Below are 18,022 nucleotides of genomic sequence, written 5' to 3' on the forward strand. Positions count from 1 at the left end.
TAAACTTAAATAATTTAACACAGGAAATGAAATGCCCTAATACCAACTAGTTATAGGCATGAGGTTAGTCATTTCTTTTTGATAATTGTACTTAATTTTTCATACCAGGTAAGCGTTTTCCTAGTTTATGCAAAGGAATATAGGTACAATTGACGGTCCAGGGAGGGGTTGGGAACGGGGAGACTTAAGGGGCAGATGACCTCCCCAAATCCGTTCGAAGTTCACGCTGACGTTCTTTTTTTACAGAGGAACTACTTCACCAGACGGAGAATGGTTCGAAATTACAAGAGAAGAACCGACCGGCAATCCTGGAAGCAGGATACGATGGCAAAGGCCATCAAAGCAGTCAAGGTGGGAAAATGTCCACTAAAGAAGCGGCACGCCGCTTTCTGGTCCTGAAGTGGACTCTCGACAGACGGCTGAAAAAGGCAAGGGCAATGTCAATAACGGAGGCCACAGAGAAGGTCCTGGGTGGACACAAACCTGTTTTCACGGAAGCTCAGGAGCGAGATTTGGTGCAGCACATAATGGAACTCCAAAACGAAATGTTCGTAATAACGCTGACTGACCTCAAGAAGCTCGCATAGGAGTTCGCAGACATTTTTTTGGTACAAGGAACAAAATCACTCACCCATTCAACACGGTGGCGAAGATGGCAGGGGAAGCGTCGATACGGTGCTTCCGCAAGAGGAACCCCACAATCTCACTGAGGACGCCAGAGGCCACAAGCGTTGCTCGTGCCGCGGCGTTCAACTCAGTCAATGTCAACGCGTTCTTCGACAGCCTAGAGTCCCAGATGGATTCTGCCCAGTTCGGTCCCACACGCATCTACAACATGGATGAAACGGGATTCAACACGGTCGCAACAAAACAAGAGAAGGTGCTGGCGAGGAAAGGGTGCAAGCAGGTCGGCCAACTGACATCTGCGGAACGAGGCACGCTGGTTATCGGGGTGATGTGTATCAACGCTGCGGGGAGCTACATACTTCCAGGTGTGATATTCCCAAGAAGGAGGGCCAACCAGCGGTTGGAGAAGGGTCTTCCCCACGGTAGCCTGGTGCTGTACCATGAGTCTGGTTGGATGCAGAAGGAGCTGTTCGTGAAATGGCTTGATCATTTCATACAGCACGCGAAGCCCTCGAAACAGGATCCAGTTCTCGTGCTGGATGGACATGCCAGCCACACCAAGAGCCTCGCAGCCATCCTGCTGTGCAGGGAAGCAGGCGTGGTGATGCTCACCATTCCTCTGCACACCTCACACCGCCTTCAACTACTGGACCGGACGTTCATGCTTCTCGTCAGCACCTTCTTCTTCCAAGGTCAGAGAACGTGGCTCCGAAACAACCCTGGTAAAGTCATCACACTGTATGAGATGGGGGAGCTGATCGGGTCAGCATACGTGCAGGCGGCAACAATGAAGACGGCGTTGAAGGTCTTCGAAGGCACGGGGATCTTTCCCACAAACCGTCATCTGTTTGGCAAAGAAGACTTTGCAGCGGCAGAAACAACGAACATCCCGTTGACCGGCACCGCAGACGAACCAGTGGGTCTCAACTCAGCAGCAGCTGCTCTGCCCATGCCTGGGCCCCTTGAAGTTGATGTCTCGGTGAGCACGAACGTTCGGGAGTCCTCGGAAACTCTCGCCGGAGACGCAACGCAGGCTGGAATATCGGGGCAGGGAAGCTCGACTAATGCCGGAACTCCGGCGAAGTTGTTCACCGCTGGGGTTCTGCCAGATGATTTCTCAAGCTCTAGCGATGACGAAGATGACGTTCTAGAAGTGTCATGCTCAGCTGGACCGACCCATGCTTCCTGAGGTCAAAACGACACACCCGCAAGCTCCTATGTGTCTCCCCGCGAAATCCTCCCTGTTCCAAAAGTGCACTCAAGGGAGAAGAGAGGCACAGGACGAAATAAAGGTAAAACATGTGTCTTGACTGGCACACCATACAAGGAGGAACTCGAGAAGAGACTCGAAGGAAAAGAAGGCAGACAGGGAGGAAAGAAAAATGACGACAGAAGTCAGTCTAAAGGAAGAAAAAGGCAGAGTGTAAAAACTCAGAAACCGCTGCGCAAACAAAAGAAGCGTACGCCGCGAAAGCTTACCTTTGAGGAGTCCTCGGACGAAGAAGATGTAGCTTGTCTGTACTGCGGGTCCTTCTTCTCCATCGAGCGAGTCTTGGTCGCGATGTGCTCTCTGTGATAAATGGGCGCACGATGCCTGTGCAGGGATCGATGAAGGGGACGAGTGCGTGTTCGTGTGCGAACTGTGCCGGGATGACTAAGCAGGCTGATGTTTTGTCTAGTTTCGCCATTGGTCGTACCTGCTGACGGGTCCACTAGGCTGTGCTCTTTCCGTGTTTTGTGTTCATAGTGACTAAGAAGTGGATTGATGAAAAGAACGAGTGAGTGTTCCTGGGCGAACTTTGCTCGGTGACTTGTGTGTTTGAGACACGATCGTTGTCGTGTCATTGTGTAACCACCAGGCTGTGTTCCTCTAGTTCTGTGTCTAAGCCATGCATCAGTGGCAGTCGCTTCATACCAAGCTGTAATACACATTTGCTAGCCATTATAACTTTTATTCGTGGGATCATACTGAGGAAACGAGTATGGAGTGGGATGGTTTGAACAAAATATGAGAGCCCAAACTTAAGAAATATAGCTATTGGATGTCAAGATAAATACCTACTCATCGAAAAATGCATTAATTGATGCACTTTCATTAAAAAATGATAGCTTTGAAAATATTTATTTCGCTTGTTCAATCTCATCACTTGTCCGTTTTGCCCCGAATTCTGCTTCGTTTTGCCCCAAGCCAGGGACAAAATGAGGAAAAAACGTTGCCTGATATTTGGGAGGATCACACTTTAACATGAAGAGATATCAAACCAGCGCTTTTAAAAAAGATAGGCGATTGATCAGCCCTCAATATCCAACTCCTAAAGACTTTCTGGACAGACTTATGAACTTCCCATATTTAAAAAACCGTTAGGTGTCCGTCTTGTCCCGCTTTCCCGTACTGTCTCATGTTTGGTAGGAAATAGAGCATCGCGAACGTTGCAGAATTTCATATGCTCCAACTATGCCACAAGGCCTCAGAAGATCGTGCCGCATGGCGTTAATATATATAAATGTATATATATATATATATATATATATATATATATATATATATATATATATATATATATATATATATAAATGTGTGTATATACATATATATATATATATATATATATATATATATATATATATATATATATGTATATATATATAAATGTGGGTATATACATATATCAAGATGTATATATATATATATATATATATATATATATATATTGTGTATACATATATATAGCTATTGGATATATACATAATATGTATATATATATATACACATATTGTATATACATATATATAGCTATTGGATATATACATAGTATGTGTATATATATATATATATATATATATATATACAACTTGAAATAGATGCCTTGGTTTGCTGAAGCATCAGTCACGAGCTCATAAGTTCAATCTTTTGTGAATTGATTTTTTCACTCCCGCACGGTCTTTTTGTGATGGGATTTTTCACTCTCACCCTAGTTCAAAAGCGGTTCTAGCTCCCTGGTTTGAATTATGCGTGAATGTATTGTAACCTCCCATATTGCCAAAATCGTATGCCGTGAAAGAAAATAAATTGTTTCCGTTTATAGATCGCAGGTCGTCAATATAAGAAAGAATGGATCCAAAGAGTTTAAGCAAATGCTTATGAAATGGTTTAGGAACTGGATGGTGTGTTGGATACTCAAAATCTTATGATTTCCAGTTAGCTGGGCGTCCCCCCCCCCCCGCCCCTCTGAACGGAACCCTGCCATGGTTCGCGTTCAAACATGGTCTAGTTAGGTGTGTTACGTACCAGAGCACGTCAAGGACTGAATTTTCAGGGTCTTTTCCGGTCCAATCCGGATAGTCCAGATCCAATACATGCACCAATCCGCCTAGCTCAGATTTCTCCGTCCAAACTGATCCGGGGCGAATTACCAAAACCATTAGTGAAATGGTCTGAGCTTGTCTGCTTCCACAATAAAGAAGGATCGTACGTTTTGCCATTTCACATATAGTGAAAGCACACGGGCTCGATTTGATCAGTACGCCAGTTTTCTCGAAATCCTTCTGAAAGGCTCAGAAATTTGATTTAAAGTAGCCGCTTGGACGGAGAAAATCTCGTTGGACTCTCTCCTCACCACTATGAAAGTAATAATTTACATTTGTTTGGCTTTTCTAACCTGTGTGTAGCGTCATGTCCCCAGTATTCCGATTCCCTAAAATTATTGTGCAGCAAATGGCAAGAGATCTTAAAATCCTCTATCCAGGAAAGATATGGAACCATTCTCGAGCGAATTCAGCAAAGCGATGCACTCTGCCTTTGATTTTTCTCCCATGTCGCTGAGCATAGTGACTCTTTTCGAAGGGTAACTTAACACGCGCTCGGGAAGGGGTCAAACTGACCCTCCGAAGGTTTTTTCCGGAATGGTCTCCGAAAGGCGCGGTGTGGCTGCGCAAAATTTAGCATGCTGTTGTGTACGTGATAGGTTGCCCCCGTACCGCCAACGTGATCACCGTCCTGGTGGCGCAGTGGTTTAGGGCGCCTGCGTTGTGAGCGCGTACACGTTTCGTGTTGGGTACGAGCCTAAAAAGCGGCGTCTTCTGGTTCGTGAGGAACCCTTTTATTTTTACGTCTGTTCTCGAAGCTGCGTGGTCACGTGGCCCGGCTAATCACAGGCCGGGGAGTAGGTCACGCCTGGCGTCGAGGTCGGTGGGTGGTCAGTTGTGGTCCGGGCGGCGCCGGGGAAGCTAAGTCAGCTTTCGTTGATATTCACGACGTAGCTGGCTCTTCTCCCTCCGCTCCCTTTGACTCCGACTCCGGTCCTTCTACCCTCCGCTGTCGTTGTTGTACACAACGCCAGCATGTTCTTGTCAACATTGCTATCCCCGATGTTGACACATCTTTAATGGCTGTTGTTACCGACGTTGTTGTTACCGACGACTGCTACCTCCTCTGGGGATTATAGCCGTCGTGTACTCTTACCGAATATGTTTTAGCGATGTGGGAAATTTGGATGACTTCATACCCATATGCTCTTGTGATTGATATATCTTACCATCTACCTTTGGTGTGATGCATCTCTGAATTATATCGATGTCTGACGCGTCTGTGTCTGAATCCCGACAAATGACTTCGTCCAGATTGAATGTTGCGACATTCTTCGTTCAAACTTTCCTTTCTGATCTACTGTTCATACTCCTCTCGTGAATATTTTGTGCAAGGTGTCTCATCTTCGGAACCTGATTCTGGGCGAGGTCTCCTCAGTGCTTTGAGTTCGTTTTTGTTTATAAGCTGATTTGCCAAATCAGCAAGAGGTATGTTCTCCTCCTCGTCATGCTACGCGCGCGCACGCTTGCATGCATTTTCTGTGCGTCTTCGGTGCGTGCGGCTTCTTTCGTGGGTAATTACACCATCGACGCATGTAAAGTACATTCGTATGATATCCCCCAAAACAAGGTTAGTTAGGAGGAGTCCGTAGCGTATGGAAGTGATCATGTTTTGTATTCGACAGGTACAATCTGAAAGTAAATAAGAAATTAAGTCTTAAACCCAATTTGCCACCCGCTAAAACTAAGAAAAGTCGCAATTTAGAAGTCACTGGATGTAGGAGTTTGCCAATACATTTTACCAGTCTATTAATTTTGTGTCCCTGTCATTCATATCTGCTGAGATCTTTGAGTGCGTGGTGGAAGTCTTCCCCTTATAGAGCAAACTGCTTTCGAAAATCTTCCAGTATGCTGGTTGTGTATCAGTCATGACTTTACGCCGCCCTTACGTCCCACATATAGGCGCATGCCAACAACATGGTGGATTCATTAGCTGTTGGGATGTGCACAAATCACAAATGTAGAAGCACTTTTATGTTTGGTATAAATTTCAAAAAGGTGATTTTATTGAGAAAATATGCATCAATCTATCTTTTGTGCGCACAACACATTAGCGCCAGTTCCGTAAAACTAGTATTGAAGACATACCTCACTGTCTAATGGCAAGGAAGAACGAACAAGACAGGCCATTGGCTGACATTTTCTACTTCCTTCATTTAGAGAGACCATTAAGGCTTTCTTGAACATACGGTGGGACCGTAAATATATCAGTGATTTCCTTCCACTCCAGTCAGCCAGAAGCTTTTGGACAATCAGGGGAAACAAACACAAGGATTTTGTTTGGTATGAGGGAGGCTCAGAGACCTACAGACGTGTGTGTGCACACCTAGATGCCGTTCGGCAGCTTATATCCACGCGTCAGTTTGGACTCCAATGGATAGCACCTATTGGCAGCCGCATGCAGCGCCGCGGCGATCTTGGAAAGTCCCTGCCATATATATATATATATATATATATATATATATATATATATATATATATACATATTGTGTATACATATATATAGCTATTGGATATATACATAATATGTATATATATATATACACATATTGTATATACATATATATAGCTATTGGATACATACATAGTATGTATATATATACACATATTGTATATACATATATATAGCTATTGGATATATACATAGTATATATATATATATATATATATATATATATATATCTTGTGACATGATGCATGGCATGCCTCGATGCTTGTGCATGTACGTTGGTGTCGCATGCGGTGGCGACTTGCGTGGTGGTTGTTTGGTGCATGTGGTCGTGGACGCTCTCGTTGCTGCATGCTACATGCCCTTATGCATGCCCTCCCAGGGCTGCATGCGGTGTATGGCTAGTTGCCAGGTAATGAGTCCTTTGCATGTGTTGCAGAATGGGTTTCTAGTTCGATGGTGTACTATTTCCTGAATAAACCACAGTTTGGCAGTTGTCACAATGTATATTCATATATATAGATATATAGATATATAGATATATAGATAGATAGATATATATATATATATATATATATAGATATATATATAGATATAGATATAGATAGATAGATATATATATAGGTATAGATATAGATATAGATATAGATATAGATATGCATATATATATATATACATATACATATATATATATATATATATATATATTCTCTGCGAATGAACCGCCTATTCCCCAGGCAGACAAACATGCACGGAACACCAAAAAAGGTGCACGATATTGCTTTTGCACTGACCACGTGCAGTCGCACTTGTGCAGCTGTGCGCCTGGCAGCAGCCTACTCAGCCCTAGCCTGATCAAGCCATCTCTGGCGCAGATGGATGCACGTTGACACCAGCTTTCTGGCGATCCGCCCGTTCAGTGCAAGACATTTTTACTGCGGCAGCTTCGTGAGGTGGTCGACGACACCAATATATCGACCCATGCATCTGCCCATCACCAGCTGGACCACAACCTCAAAAGCATCAACAACGTTCATGCAGACCTAACCTAACCGTACCTAACTCGGGCTGTAATTGCAAGCCTTTTATCGATGTCCTGAACAGAGCAATTGAATTCGATTGCATTTCATGTTCCTGATAAATTTAAGCGGGCAGTCAAACCTTTACGCATGAATCTACGCAAATATGGTCAGCAACATAATATACTTGAGAATTTAGCCCGCGTATTGTGTGATACCAATGTTTTACGTCCGCTCAAACCTAACTGGCTCGTACAGCTTGCGCCACTCCGGCCGCATCGCCCGGCTGAACATGCAACGTTACAGAAGGCATGCCAAATGGTCTTGAGTTTCACCACATGCAAAGCCATCCCATCACGGGCTCATTTCAGAATGGCCACTCTGCCGATTATCCGTGGCACCCAGCGACCGCGTCTTCCCGGAGTTCACCTGGCAGCCGCCAGCTCTCCGCGCCCGGGGCGGGACTGGCTCTCTGGACCCGTGGCAGGCCCCGTTCTTTTTATCCGGAGCGGACCCAGCGGCCCGTCACGTTGCACCGGGCCGGGGCTCGCCAACGGAAGCGAGGGGTGCCATCCAGATGGCCCTCACGGCGCGAAGGAACGCGGCTTTCGGCGACGATGGCACTGGATCGGAGGGACATGCCACGCTGACGCTGGTGGGGAGAACAGTAGCTCGCTCGAGGAGCACGACCGGCAGCGGTGCTGTCAGCTCTTCCTCAGCCCCCGATGTACGTCGCTGCGTTCCCCGTAGGGTCGTCAGCCATCTTCTTTGCCAGAATGCTTAAGTGGTTGTGCCGTTATATTGAAAAATGCAAGCATAGATGGGACTGACGAATTGCACGACATATTAATAGTTCAGTGAACTTTTCGTTGCCAAAACAGGAGCAAACTGCGAAGAAAACTAAAACTTTTTTAGAACGTGTCGTGCCAATGCGAGGGCCAATGCGTGCTATTCCGGCTAATAAGCTGGTTAGAGCGTCTTTCCTGAGACTACCACGCCGTATCGGGGTGTCTGCCTGTGCCGGGGTGTGTTCGAGTCGCTGTAGCGCGCTCTGCATTAGTCCCGGCCTGGGATGCTGTGTGCCAAGTGAAAGCGACTAAGCAAGAGGGTCAGGTGATGTCAAAAGGTAAGGCCAGCTGTGCTGAACATTGCGGCATGTTAAAGCGAGTGTTCCACATTTGTATGGGGACTTGAACTGAAATAGCTTTCTTGAAGACCTTTCGATGCTGTTCATAACCCTGCCCTTCTTAAGACCTAAGCCCCTCTAGTTTCTGTGCTAGCCGCCCGTGAAAATAGGGAAAGGCATATCGCAAAGAGCATTTCAAAGTCACCTTGGTATTCGTGACGTGATAATAACATCACCCAAATCCTGCCATTCTATAAGCCATGTGGCGATCGAGACCAAGAAAAATAGAATTGTGGAGGCGTTTATGTATGACGTCCGTGGGCACGATTTCCAGATAAACGGCCGTCAATTGGCTCCAAATCAATGTTGTGCAAGGTACGATGACGTAATTAAACCATGACACATTGAGGAGCACATTTACTTAACGGTATATTTCGCTGTCTAGTGCGTTGTTTTCCACTTCAAAAGAATAGCAGAAGTCATACGTGAGCTAGCTTCATCGTACCTGATACCTGTCTCAATATCTGCAAATGTGAAACGTTCCCTTTTAAGCCCTCGCTGCAAAATTCTACCTTTGACTTGATATCGAAGAACAGGGTCACGATCCGAAGGACGGGGTCGGAGGTCAAGCAACAATGCAAATATATCGGTCAGATCATCAAAACTGGTGGTGCATCTAAATCATACGCAACGGAATGATCATGCAGCCTCTGTCAGCTGGGAACGCTAACTCCAGATTAATTGCATTGAGCAGACATAGCGCCGCGTCAAAAACTGTTAAGAGCCAACTAGCCACTCGCACCACCCACCCACCAATGTCACTGACGGACAAAAACTCTCCACGTGCCGAAAATTCTTACAGACGGTTGGTAACTGGAATATTAGCCTTCAAACAGTGAAATAATTGAGTTGAGCTGCCCGTGTCAGACTTCTGACACTAAAGCTGTCGATAAGTTCAAGCATGACCCTCTGGGCCCGTGTTCCTTGAGCACCAAGCAGCTGAAAGAAACTGCATGTGATCAGTTGAATACAACCGCCAGAAACTCCTACCAAGATTATAGAAGACATTGGTTAGTGGTGTGTTCGGTGCTGCCGGCTCACTTGCCCAACCGGTCCGCTGGCCGACATCTCCGCGCCCCTGAAGAGATGCGAAACCCTCACTCCCCACTGCCGAGGTCCCCGTGGGCGACCGGTCAGAGGGACATCCGTAATTACGGGAGAAACTCCAGACGCGAAAAAAATGGTCCATCAACCAGTGAGAGGGAAATAGAGAGAATCATAGAATATAGAATAGTGCATACATATGCATGTGTATGTATAGAATACAATACAATATGACATACATAATAGAATAGAGAACAGAGAATATCATAACAACTCCATGCCCTTAATGCAGAAACTTATGACAGAGAACACACTGGCTGCCTCAAGCAACATGCAGTGATTGGTCAGTGTTGACGTGAGCTAAGCTCGCCAACGTACAGTCCATGCGGACGAGATCCATGCCAGCTGTCCCTCTTATTTGTATATGACATGCAACACCGAACCAGAAAGCATACGCACTAAAACATTGCGTACAAAGTTAATATGATACCATATGGGCGGCCAATCTGGGTCCCAGATGGGGCCCAGGCACCAGCCTGCTTGCACCTCATACTGATATGTGCTCAGCTTGCCCAACTGCGGCCCATTTGGACCTGAGTCTAGCCGCCCACCCTTGTTACAAACTAGTTTGTACACGATCAGAAAATATCCAACCAAGGAGAGCAAAGTGCCCAAATTAATGCACTAGTGTAGAAGATGTCAGCACGAAGGCAGCTCATCAAAGTCCGACATAGAACCCAAAGACTACCCCATCTACGGCCCATGTTTACATGAGCCCAACTTGCCCACATGAATCCCATATGAGCCTCAACTCATGCTGCTCTCCTTTGTTATGTGCTCCTTTTAACACGATAAGGAAAAGTTCAACATGGGGCACAGTTAACAAGCCTAAGGTACCTGCGCCAAGTTTAGTAGCGCATTGGCAGCCAATCTGGGTACCCAGAAAGCTAGAAGGTAGAATGGTAGAAGCCATGGGAAGCTAGAAATGGATACTAGTATCTATTTCTAGTATCATTTCTATCCATTCATGAATAATAGCATTCATTTCTTGCTTACCATCGTGCCAGATATTAGACCAGGTATTGTGGGGAGGGGGGCTGAGCAGCGAAAAATGAAACCTTCCCCATAACTTGCATCACCATGCAAGTTTCTCCCTGGATTTGGTGGATTTTTCAAATTTGGGGGCTGGAGTTTAAGTTGAGAGGGCTTCCAATAGAGTCGTCAACTATACCCCTGACCTTCCCACCTCTTGGTCTTCGCCCTACACCTCACTTAGCCCAATCCTCAGCTACTCTTGCAATGAAAGTCCATACCACTCCGCTGACTTAGTTTTTGTAGTCCATTACAAAGGAGCAGAACACCGCCGAGTTTGTAGTCCAATACAAAGTAGCAGAGCACCACCGAGACTGACCTTTGCCTCACGAGGCACCAGCATAAACGTCGTTATCAGGAGCCCACCGATCGTTCACCGCGCGCACAGGCAGACATAAGGAAACCCATGAATAGCATTGTATTCTGTTTGTCCCATCTGTACAGGCTCCCTGACGGCAAAACAAGGGAAGACCGGCCCGCAAATTACGCATTCCATGTAAAGATTCATCACCTTTCTCAACGATGCAGCGTTTGATACTTTCGGACCAGTTCTGATCTTCCACAATATGCTTATAGCTATGCCATCTACAATCTTTTGTTAGTTTGATGCCGTTTGAATCAGTGTTCTAGTATTGCCGACTTTGGGTGTAAAACAACACCCTATGAGCAGGAATTTTTCACTCCTTTGCCCACATTCTACGTGATTTTTTTTCACTCCCACCTGGTATTGTCTAACCACACAAACCAAATCCATATTTCACTTCCAGAGGTTTTAAGGTGTCATCCAAAGCCGAGCTCTATTGAAACCATCAAGCATAAACAAGGCTACACTGAACCTGGACACCCATGGCTATGTTCTGTCTCACCTACATCTGAATCATGCCCATGTATGCACAGAACAAGGGCACCAGGAGCCTTCAAGCCCGAGAAGCTCAGCGACTCAAGCTGCTTGTATGTATCAAATTTGGTTTGTTTACAAAATGCATCACAATCTTCAGCTGTGTGCCAAATGCAAGGTTTTCACGCATCCTCAATTGTTTGGGTCATACTACGCAAAAACCACAGCAAAGCAAAAACAAATGCCAGCAAAACCTAGCAGAGATTTTTAAGCCACGTACTTATTTTACCCGAAGAAACCTTAACCCTAAATTTCACCACTCCCGAACTGCAGCAGCGAATAATTTAAGAAATGCTCTCTAAGTGAAATCTAAATGCTGACTATCACAGCTTGTGCACCCATTCTCACAGATTTTTAGTCAAGTTAGTCTAGTACAAAATTTGACCAAACAGTTCTAAGCCACTATATCTTTTTGATTACTTTGGTTTTGTTCGTCTCACACAGATGTGATGCAATTTTATTTTCCTTTCCTTCCGATCATCTTTAAATGAACCATCTGTGGCTTAGAATGTAGACCAATTTCTCTGCAAAATTTTCCAATTGGAAACTTGCAAATATTTAATACACAAATTGGATTAATTCGCCAGTCGCCCAAACATGTTTGATATACACTCAGAAGCGAACAATTCACAGTGGAAAAAAGGACACAGTTTGAAGCACGAAGCTTATGTCTGCTGCCATTTTTGGTGATTAAGTCCCCAGTTAGCAGTTCTTCAAAATTAATCCATGCAGACGACATGCAGACACATTTAACGCCCCACCACACTCACTTTAACCATATACATCTGCTGTCGCCCACCTCAGCCCGCTAATTCTTGGCTAGCACTAGGTTGAGGCCCACCCCAACCCTTTCTTACAGCGCCTTGACCTTGTAATTATCACGTTTGCGCTACTTAAAACTTTAGATGACTGGTAGCAAGTATCAGGCCAAAAGGAATATTTGATAAAACATCGATAGTTAAAGCACTGATGGTTGACTAAAGCGTCATTTCTAAACGTTCATTACGTGAAAAAAAACACCGCTCATGTGACATCACAAAACGATGCATGCGTATTAAGCCTCGAAAACAGCTTACGGTGCGCGCAGCAACCTGAATATCGTTTTGTCATGTTAACTTCCGCCTATTTCATTGCTAGTCTTTGTTGCATAATACTGCATCTCTCAAGCTATGCCTGCCACGCGATTACTGAAATCGAATGAATGTGCTCTACGGATTTGCCTGCTTTGTTTTCCTCTGACGGTGTGCTTCCCCTCCGAGGGGTGGTAAAAGTGTATTTTCATCACGGCCGAATTTCTGCGGACAAATTGTCACCAGCACCATAGCCGGACACCATAAGATGTAAAATGGCAATGAAGTCCATGCTTAGTAGCGTCGGCGTATCACCGAAAGACTACTCCATGTCCATAACTCTCAATACCATGTACGCAACCGAGACGCTCATTTGTATAACATCATTCATCTTATGTCAGGATAATTGCTGCTGCTAGGAATGCAGGCACATCGGCCCTAAACTTCCAGATAGTCGAATAACAAAAGCAGTTTTTCCACTCTCGGGACGAGCCGAGGGCTTATGTTTAAGCTCACTGTCAGGCTGGGTTTGCTATCCTCGACCGCGAAAAAAATACGGCGGAGGACTTCGGCAGACAGGGCAGCTCAATACATGGCAGAATTCGAACCGGTAGCAGCCAGAACTGGGGAATGATGCTCAACATGCGGCCCTCCTCGAGGCCATATCCCCCTATGCAAACCACGTGTGCTCTTCGAGCCCCAGCCCAGCCATCATCCTACACGCCAACATACCTAAGGGATGATCCAAGCCTGTCGTCGACGTGTGTGGACTGGTGGGCGCCTTTCGCCGCGCCCCAACAATTGATATGTTATACAGGCTTAAACTGGGTTTTATGCCGCCTGGAAAGAAAGGAGCTGTATATTGAGTTCTAGGCTGGGCTTAGATTGAAGTAAAAGCGTCTTCACAAATGTTGGGCGAGAGGTTGTGGGGTGTTCTGGACGAAAGACTCACCGGAGCCATGGAGAGATGGAACAACAGATGTTTGAGAAAATATCATTTTATGACGTTGTCACACTGAGCAAAAGCAAAAACTCAAATCGTTCACGGCTGTTTCCCAGCTTCAGAAGAATATTGCATGCTTTGACCAGCCGAAGGCACCAGAAACTCCACGCTCAAGATTGCCTTGAACTCATGCGCCCGCGCCTTTTTTAACTACAGTCTGCCATTAAAAAAATTGCAAATATGGTTGAGACAAATTCCTGTCTGAACATTGGCATGCGCTTCCATTTTGAGTAACACTTTAATGTGTTTCTGCGCGATATGCCCGGAAGGTGAGCATAAATTTTTGTTAACAGGGTAACGTAACTGACGGAACCGTTTTTGAAAGCAACTGAGGTTCAACTTGGTGATTAGGTGTCCTTTAGAGGGGGAACATGCCAGATACAGCTGAAGGAACCACGAATACCCAGAGTCATACGGATATAAAGAGCCATGAGCGCTTAAAAAGTCCTGAACGGACCGTGGGCTCTGACAACCAAGATGTTATATCAGTAGTAAGAGGGTTGTACAGTGCCTAGGACGGTACAGTGCCTAGGTCAGTATCCTGTCAATACCCTGTACAGCTTAAATGTCCCCAGGTGGCCAGAGAAGCACGGAGCAGACAAGAACGTCTTGGGTGATTCCTAAGAGCCCTGGCGTCCAATGGGGCACTTGAATGAGTCAAGGAGCCCCAGAGCAGCCATACAGACTTTTGGGTGATAGAATGGGCTTCTCAGTACTCCCCCATTAAACAACAAAAATGCAAATGTCTAAAGGATCGTGAAGTTATAGGCGCATACCCTAGCAGCCGATTGGGTCGATAAACTACCAGTGGGCCATTTGATTTCATTTGTTTTTATTTGGTGTTTATTTTCGATTATGAACCAGTGTCCTAGAATTGCCGTCTTTGGGTGAAAAGCAACACCCTATGAAGAGGAATCTTTCACTCCTTTTCCCCACATTCCATGTGAATTCTTCACTCCTGCCTGACATTGGCTAATCGCACATGCCAAACTCCTATTTTTCTTTCTCAGGTTTTCAGATGTCATCCAAAACCTATCTCACTTGAAACCACATAGCACAAACGAGGCTCCGCAGAAACTGGATACCAATGGCCATGTCCTGCCTCACCTACATCTGAATCATGTCTATGCATGTACAGAGCAAGGGCGCCAGGTACCACCGAGCTCAAGAACCCCCGCGACCCCAGCCGCTTGCACGCATTAAGTTTGGTTTGTTTACAAAATGTATCACAGTCTTCAGCTGTGCGCCAAATGCAAGGTTTTCACGCAACCCCTTTTTTTGTCTCACCACCGCACCACAAAAGTAGAGTCTGGTGCAAACACTAGCAAGACCTGGTAGAGAACTTTAGTCCACGTATTTTTTTTCCAAGAAAACTTAACCACTAAATTGCATCACTCCTGAAATGCATGAGTGAAGAGTTCAAGAAATGTCTTCTAAATTAAACTCACAAGATGAATATCATCATTTGAGCACTTATATTAACAGATTTTAAGTTAAGTCAGCTGATTACAAAATTGTGCGAGAAAAGTACCAGCCTTTATATTTTTCAGGTACTTTTGTGTTTCATGGTATCATACCAGTGTGATATCACTTTGTTCTTCCTTCCTTTTCGATTGTCTTTAGAGGTACTATCTGCTGCTTAAAGTTTTGACCAATTTCCCTGCAAGATACTCCAACAGCACACTTGTACATATTTCATACATAAATTAGACTAATTCGCCAGCCGCCCAAACATGTCTGATATGCGCCCAAGCGTGAACAATTCACAGGGAATAAAGGGGACAATTTGAAGCACGGAACTTATTTTTACCGCCATCTTTGCTCTCTTAAACCTACGGTTAACCGTTTTCTTGGTTCATGGCAGTGCTCAATAATAATGAATCCAAGCCTTTCGAGCATTTGACTCACCAGGCTACCTGGCAAGACTATTCCAATGCTGCCATACATAGCCTTGGGACAGACCTGACGCAGCTAATGCCGAGGTGTTTGATGGTGAAATTCTGCCCTCTGGAGATGTTTATCGCGCACATCTCTTACTTGTTTCGCGTTTTAATCTCGAAGGTTGGCCGGCATGATTTATATTTATATTTGAGGGGTGAATGGGATGACTGTCTGCTAGCAGACCATGCAAAAGGTACCGAATTTTTATTTTTGGGGTAGCGGGAAGAAACCAGTAAGTCTCCTGTGGACCAAGTTATTGCTTACCTCACATGCTTTTAACACATGATACGTAACCAGAGCGAGACATTTGCTGTTTTAATGCATCGAGTTTTGCCATAAGACATGCCACTTTTGCCATATGGTGTCATAAGGCATGCAATGAGCTTATTTTGTTCCATACTCTTGGTTATTTGCCACAAATGTCTTAAAGTGGTCCCTCATAGCTGCTTTAACCAGATGTTTTTTTTATAGTTGTCATGGTTTGCTGACTGGCAAATCACTGTACTGTTTATATGCCCTGTATTTTTTACACAGGGATACTCTAAGCTGCATGGCAATTATAATATGAGCTAAATATTGGTATGCAACAAATGGACAGACCACCCCATTTAAAATGTAAAACCAACATCTCAAACTCTGTTATTAACTATGGATAAACCAATCCAAATGGATGCATTTGCTGCAGCTGAATTAGGCATGGGCTACTTTCTTAGAAATAAGCATTGGTGTTTTGTAAGAAACAGTGACAAAATGTTGGTTTTCCCTGACTCCATGTAAACAGAACCCAGAAGTGTGTCTTTTGTGTTTGACTTGGTGATGGGCTGATGTGTAGGAGCCCAAGGTAATTTGTTTGAGTGTTTTATGCTTGTTAAATTTTCTCTTGTTATTTTGTTATTTGATTCCTTTGCTTTGTTTTGTTTTAAAAGTGCTGTGGAATGGAATTGAAAGGTGCAGCATCAAATTATTGGTGTTCATAATTTGTTATGCTCAAATACTGTCATGAAATTACTATGCTTAACACGCGCCCGGTTGCCCGTCTAGATACCCTTAGCTCTTGTGTGTGTGTGTGTGTGTGTGTGTGTGTGTGTGTGTGTGTGTGTGTGTGTGTGTGTGGTGTGTGTGTGTGTGTGTGTGTGTGTGTGTGTGTGTGTGTGTGTGTGTGTGTGTGTGTGCGCGTGCGTGCGTGTGTGTGTGTGTGTGCGCGTGCGTGTGCGTGTGTGTGTGTGTGTGTGGTCAATTTGATGCCCTCCTCTGAGATCTCGGGAACTAAGAAAGCTAGATACACCAAATTTACAGGGCGTCTTGACCTATACCTGAACTCACTTAGATTAAGGTTTCAGCTTCCTAGGTCATGACCTTCAGGTCAAATAAGGTCAAACAAGGTAAAATTCCAGGTTGGTCTTCAAAGCGCCCCCAGAACTTAGGCGACTGTCTCTAAGCAAAAGGTCACAAGCCCATTTGAGGTCATTCACCTTGATCGACTTTGAAAATCATGGTGACTAAAGTGATACAAGACTGCTCTGCGTTTTGCATGTCAATAAACGACAAAGATTACGCTAGGCATCATGTTCCTAAAAAGGCCGACACGGGTCATCTTACGTCAATGGCCTGTTCTGACCTCTAAGAAGTCACTTGAAGATGTATAATGCGGTTCCTGTTGTCGATAAATTCGAAATGAGCACCAGAAAACTGTCCCATACAGCAAGCCCTATAGTAATGAATCAGGTTGGCTTTGACCTTAGGTGTGACCATCACACCTGACCTTTAGGTCAACGTAATTTGCTCATTCAATATTTGTGGTACCTAAAAAGCATCTCAGAGGTGCACGTCTTTGTCAAATATTCCGTTGTTGTATCACGTTGAACGATTCGCTAGAAATTGCCTTCGCTAAAACCATGGGCTGACTTTGGCCCGTCATAGGTCAGCTACCTTACAAGATACATCTAAACTTTGTATGCCAAACGTTCCGCTATGCAGTTTTCTACAGCTATATAATTTGGCGTGACTACGCCGCGCCGTTCAGAAACCATTCGGGAAATGCTCTGCGGGGCGGGGGGAATTTTCCCTACCCCCCCCCCCCCCCAAGCGCGTGTTAATGTATTGTTTTACTTTAATGGTGTAAGATGTTAAAAAAGCAGTATAGTTTTGCCAGGTTCCTGATATTACGTCAATGCCAACTTGAAATAGATGCCTTGGTTTGCTGAAGCATCAGTCACGAGCTCATAAGTTCCATCTTTTGTGAATTGATTTTTTCACTCCCGCACGGTCTTTTTGTGATAGGATTTTTCACTCTCACCCTAGTTCAAAAGCGGTTCTAGCTCCCTGGT

This window comes from Pollicipes pollicipes, unplaced genomic scaffold (assembly GCF_011947565.3).
Source record: "Pollicipes pollicipes isolate AB1234 unplaced genomic scaffold, Ppol_2.1 Scaffold_4881;HRSCAF=5763_pilon_pilon_pilon, whole genome shotgun sequence".
In the NCBI taxonomy this organism is placed as follows: domain Eukaryota; kingdom Metazoa; phylum Arthropoda; class Thecostraca; order Pollicipedomorpha; family Pollicipedidae; genus Pollicipes; species Pollicipes pollicipes.